The 6,675-nt window shown below is 35.8% G+C and overlaps 1 pseudogene; it reads left to right on the forward strand.

The window, feature by feature from the left end:
- The first annotated feature begins 1,846 nt into the window (after positions 1 to 1,846).
- Positions 1,847 to 1,945, forward strand: LOC132302065 (small nucleolar RNA R71; annotated as a pseudogene).
- Positions 1,946 to 6,675: the final 4,730 nt, after the last annotated feature.

The raw sequence follows: 6,675 nt of genomic DNA on the forward strand, positions 1-6,675 counted from the left end.
TTCACCTTTATGTGGCCAAATGAGATCTTCATTATCCCTGTCCTACAATTGATGTTGGCATTAGTGGTTGCCAAGAAAGGATAGCCAAGGATAACGAGAATTTGGCTATTAGGATTGGGAACCGGTTCCGTGTCTATGACAACGAAATCAACCTGGAAGAAGAATTTGTCAATCTTTATCAATACATCCTCAATTATACCCCTAGGCTTTTTAATGGATCGGTCGGCAAGTTGCAAAACTACCGACGTCGGTTTCAATTCACCTAGGCCCAATTTAACATAAACTGAGTATGGAAGAAGGTTAACACTTGCTCCTAAGTCAAGAAGCGCCCAATTAATGATATGATCACCAATAATGCATGATGTAGTGGGTGAACTGGGGTCCTTAAACTTTGGAAGAGTGTTATGTTATAAAGTTGAGCTTACTTGCTTGGTCAAAACCACTTTTTTTGGTGATCGGCTCTTGTTCTTCCGCTTTTGGGTGCACAAGTCTTTCAAGAATTTGGCATAAGCCGAAATTTGCTTGATTGCATCTAATAGTGGAAGATTAACTTTCACTTGCCTAACATTTCCATGATTTCATTGGTTTTTGCCTTTCGCTTGTCTTTTAAAATGAATCATTTTAAGGCATCCGAAAATGGAACCTTTGGTTCAAACACTTTTTCAAAATTTTCTTTTGAACTCTCTTCAACATAATAAGTTTTCAAATCATTTTTCAACAAAACCTTTTCAACATCATTTTTTAAAACTTCTTTTTCAAACACATCTTTTAAAACTTTCTCATTTACAAGATCATGTATATGCAATGAAGGAGGAATGGGATGTGAAACGGGACGGGTGACAACTTGAGGTTGTACCAGTTCACTCTCTTCATTGGACATTCGAACTTGATTGTCCATAATCCTACCACTCCGCAAGGTAGTCACCGCATTAACATGTTCAATGGTGTGGCCTTCCGATGAGGAATGGGTTTCCACAACACATTGTTGCTTAGGTGGGGCATTTATAAGCATCTTTCCCTTCTCTCTTGCATTGAGAGTGTTTGCTATTTGCCCTACTTGGGTTTCTAGCTTTGCAATAGATTGAGAGTAAGAATAAAACAATTGAATGTTAACCTTTAAAGTGCCCACAGCATTCAAAACTTTCTCTTTAAAGGCGGGACTTCTAGTATTACCTTGGGAATAAGATTGGTTTGGAAAATGAGAATTAGCAAATTGATTCCCTTGTGATTGATAAGGTCTATAACCTTGGGATCCTTGGTTTTAAAGTGGAGGTGGAATGTACTTCCCTTGAAAACCGCCTTGGGAAGGGTTTGAGCCCTCTCCTTAGTTTTTCCAAGAGAAATGCGGATGATTCCTCCAACTTGGATTATAATGAGTGCCATAAGGATTGTTCCCTTGGTTCACAAAAGCTGCATTGACTTGTTCATTAGGTTCACTTTGCACTTGTCCATGAAGAGAATGAGAAGTAGAATGAAGAACACTAGAACAAGTCATACATGTTTCATTTGATGCACGATAAGAATGGTTACGGAAGGAAGATACTTGGTTCATCGAGTTTTGGTTAATCAAAAATTGATCAAACCTTTGAGATAAAGACTTCATTTCGGCGGCTATTTCATTTGAATGGTCGACTTGATGTAAGCCAACACTCTTCCTACCTTGTGAATTTCTACCATTCTTGGATGACAGTGTTCTATGCAAAGAATTTCACTCATGCTCTCATAGAGACGCCACACGTCATCCTCATGCCTATCAATGTATGAGCCACCCATGGAAGCATCAACCATCCCCTTATAGTTGTCCGATAAGCTCTCAAAGAAGTATTGAACTAATTGTCATTTGGGCATGTCATGATGTGGACACTTCCTAAGCAATTCATTGAAGCGTTCCCATGCCTTATGAAACATTTCTCCATCCCCATGTGAAAATTCTCGAATTGAGATTCTCATGGCATTGGTCTTAGAAACTGGATAGTACTTCTTCAAGAACTCTTGTTGCATTTTTGCCCAAGAAGTGATTGAAAAAGGCCTAAGATTGTTAAACTAATACTTTGCCTTATCTTTTAAGGTGAATGGAAAAAGTTTGAGTCTTAAAACCTCTTCCGGCATGTCTGTATATTTTACAGTGGAACATACCTCAAGAAACTCATCCAAATACTTGTAAGGTTCTTCACTTGGAAGTCCATGATAGTTAGGAAGCATTTGAATGGTTTGTGGCTTAATTTCATAATGATGTGCTCTAAATGGAGGCAATTGGATGCATGTAGGTGCATTATACTCATTAGGCACATAATGGTCTCTTAAAGCAAGAGGTGGATTAGCTACTTGAGGTGCAACATGAACACCTTGGTTTTGAATTCCTTGATTGTTGATGGGAGGTTGTGGAGCATACATTGGCCTTGGCATTTCATATAGAACTTGGCCTTGTTGTTGTGGTGGTTAATGAATAAATGGCCTAGGCATGCCTAAAGGTACTTGTATGTTCTCATTGTGCACATTGGGATGAAGGATACCTTGTTGGTCTATGTGACCAAGGTCCTCAACATGATTGTCATTATGGTCATCCATTGAAAGATTGGCTCTATTTGAACTTCCTCTTCCCCTAGGATTTCTAACGATAAATTCAAGATGTAAATCAAGTGGGACAAGAGTTGGTCTCAATGAACGATGCCCATGCATGCACAATGCAAAACACAACAAACACAAAGAATGACAAACACTATGCCTTTACAACAATGCAATTAGACTTCTTCCACAAACATTTAATTCATACTCACATGCTTTAACAACAATGATGCAAGACAACTAAAAATAAGCCTCCATGCGGGCCGACAATTTAACTAAGGGATTGAGTAAAGAAAGTCTCACAAAGGTCCTTTAGCACTTCAACTCCAAATTTAAAGCTTAGCTTAGCACATTTTTAGAATTTTTAGCTTTTTACTTTCTTTGCTTGCTTGAATGCTTGATTACTCCTTTGCTTGCTTCCTCTCCAACAATGCACCTAGTTAAGTAAGAACAACACAATAAGTAACCAAAAAGAAAAATAGAAATAAAGTAAAGACACGATCAAAAGAGTACTAATCCTAATCAATTCCATAAATCCGACGTTGCCAAATCTAATCAATCAAACCTCGGCAATGGCGCCAAAAACTATGATGCGACCCATACGTGTGCACAAAATAATGCACAACACTTTGAGTTTGGAAATTAGTGTCAAGTGGGTATCATACTTAAATTTATAAACCGCTTAACACCTATACTATGTAGTATGAGTGAGAAGGGGTCATCCCAAGGGATTATGAGGATCGAGCAATGTCGTAGAATCACAATTAGGGCTAGTAGGTCGAGTGATCAAACAATTAGTTAGTTGGTTGATTAAAGAACAACTAAATTAAACTAAGTGATAGCAAAAGAATGCAATTAAGAGTAAGTAAGAGAAAGAGATCTTGAGGTTTAGAGATCACCACCAAGCAATGCATTTCTATATCATTGACAAGTGATTAATGAGGGCAAATGGTGTGTTGCAATATTGGTGTGTGTGTGTTTGGTTGATTCAACAAGCAAGGATGACTAGTTAAGCATGTATTGTCTAAACATCATGTGAAAGGCACAATATATCTAAGAAATGAAGCATATATTGTCTAAACAACATGTGAAAGGCACAATAAATCAAAACAAGTCATTAATCCTTTCATTAAGCTCACAATCCAAATACAATACAAGGTTAGAGACATATGCTACTTGCATTCAAAAGCTTGGATCATCAAACAACAAGCATAGATTGTCCTCCCATTTAACACTACACTACAACTACACTACATCTACACTACTAGCATGAAAATAAACTAGGGGAGAGGCACAATCCATCAAGAGATGAGTATGAACCATCAAGAGAATCACAAAAGCATTCATTTAAGCACTATGTTTTGACAATATCCAAATCTATAGCATCAATACACATAGACATGCATCAATAACACAAAATCTAGAGACAAGCACATAAACATTTATTCTAGCATACATAGACATATGGATAGAATGAAATGATCAATTGGAAGCATTAAACCACATAAATCATTGAATAAACAAATACTAAATATATCAAAGGGTCAAAATATCAATTACAACACTAATCCCTCAATAATACACAAGATTAAGATATAGAAAGCATGGTTGGGGCTAACTCTAGCCCCAAGAAGATGTCTAGCCACTCATGGTGATGATACTCCAACCCTCAAGGGCTAATTCCATGGTTAAAATCTGCTCTTTGTTGATGAAGAGTCTCCTATGGTGTCTCTAGCCTCCTCCTCCTCTAAGCTTGCTCTCCAAGAGATGATATGAAAATAATGTTCATTCCTTTGTAAAAAGCAATCCTTATCCTTATATAGGTAGGTCAAAATGACACCCAAAATGAGTTGGGATCGTGCACACAATATTCCCTAATGATTGGATAAAGGACAACTTTCAATGAGACGAAATTTTAACTTTTTTCGCACTAGAGGAAGTTCGATCGATCGAACCTTAGACTTGGATTGATCGAACTAGCTGAGATCTATCGAACTTAGGCTGGATCGATCCAACTGGCTGAGCTTTTTGGAAAAAGACAAATCCGAGATATTTATGGGAGATATTTATGGGAAAAGGACAAAAGTGGTTAGTGAGTGGTACAGCTATGGATAGGATCAATCATTTGAATAAGGACAAAAGTGTTCAATCGATCGAAGGATGATGTTGGATCGATCAAAATTTTGGACTTTATGCTTTTGGGTCTAGGCTTGGATCTATCTTGAAGTGCTGAGATCAATCATTGTTCGATCGATCGAACCTTGAACTTGGATCGATCGAACTTTGCTGCTTCCCACCTTTGGCTTCATTTGCTTCATTCTTTCTCCACTTTGCTCCTTTCTTTGTTTAATCCCAGAATTGCTTCAATTAAGCTCTTATTTGGCTGAGTTAGCTTATTTTTGGGATAAGTGCCTGAAAATGGAAATAATACGAAATCAATCTAAAACAGTAAAGTAAGATAGATAAAGGTACTAGAATGCCTAAGCTTAAGGGGTTTAAATACGCACTTTTCAGCGCTCATCAAGTATCTTGTCTACACAGATGCTTCTTTGCAGGGTTTGGGATGTGTTTTGATGCAGGAAGAGTAACCGGTTTCTTATGGTTCTTGTAAACGTTAGCCTCATGAGCTAAACTATCCGACTCACGATTTAAAGTTAGCAGTCGTGGTCTTTGCCTTATGCATTTGGAGGAATTATCTATTGGGAAAGTCCTTTAAACTATTTAGTGATCACAAGAGTTTGCAATATCTTTTCACGCAAAGGAAGCTCAATATGAGACAGCATAGGTAGTTGGAGTTTGTGAAAGATTACAACTTCTCTATACAGTACCACCCAGGGAAAGCGCTTGTAGTGGCAGATGCACTCAGTCGTCGCCCTTATGCTAACCTTTCTGCGATGCCCACTACAGAATGAAATGCTTTAAAGATTATAGATGAGTTTTTTTATGCTTTTTTGGCATGCTGCAATACACCTAATTTTTGAAAATTTATTTAATTATTTTAATTGCATTTTTATTTAATTATGTTGCTATTTGTTTATTTGCTTTTATAATTAATTGTATGTTTATTTGATTAATTGTTTTATTTAATTGATAATTGGTTTAATTTAAATTAATTAATCTTGACTAAATGTGTATGTGTTAATTTAATCAAATTGGTTGAAGTGTTTAATTGATTAGTTAAGTTGTTTGTTTATTTTATTTTTATTTTTAAAGGATTATGGATTTGGGTTATAGCCATGGACTAACTAAATGGGCCTTGGATTATTTGAGTGAGATCTTAAATGGGTTGCCTTAGATTTGGGTTGGATATATATATAATTATTTTTAATGAACATAATATATATATATATATATATTATGTTCATTAAAAATAATTATTTATTATATTAGTTAACTAGTTTGAGATTGTCAGATGTATGTTAGGTTTAGAATATATGTGGTATATATTTATCTATATATATATATATATATATACATATAGAGTAGATCTAGAAAGAGAAAAGAGAAGAAAAAGAAAGAGATAGAAAGAGGAAGAGAGAGAAGGAAAAAGAAGAAAAAGGATCATTAGAGAAGAAGAACAAAGAAGAAGGAGTTTAGCTTTTGATCCGAAAATTTAAGGCAAGTTCTTTGTTCTACACTTCTTCCTTAAATCTGTGATCTATATGTCTCTAGTATAAGGGATGATTAAAGGACTATTAAAATATGAATTCATGTTTAAATTGATCTGGAGCATAGGTTTTTATGGGTTTATATTCATAGTTGTTCTTGATGTTTGATTTGGTAAATTCATCGCTTAAATATGATTTTTAATGGATTTCTACATGCTATAATGATGTAATTTCATGCTTTGGTGTTTATGGGACTTAGTAACATGCTTTAGGACCCTTAACAATGGAGAGCATAGCTGAAAATTGGACTTCTCAAGTTGTTTTACAAAACAGGGCTCAAGCACTATCTTGGGTTTTTGGGGAAAAATGGTTTATTTGACCCCGAATTAATTATTTAAGGTCTCGAACACTAAATAGGGACTTTAGGGAAGATGATATATGTATTTAAACAGGTAGGAATACAACGATGCATGCAATTTGAATTTATTTAATGATGAATGGG

Source organism: Cornus florida, unplaced genomic scaffold (assembly GCF_030987335.1).
Source record: "Cornus florida cultivar Cherokee Brave unplaced genomic scaffold, ASM3098733v1 CherokeeBrave_3.0.0_Hap2_Chr03, whole genome shotgun sequence".
NCBI classification, from domain to species: domain Eukaryota; kingdom Viridiplantae; phylum Streptophyta; class Magnoliopsida; order Cornales; family Cornaceae; genus Cornus; species Cornus florida.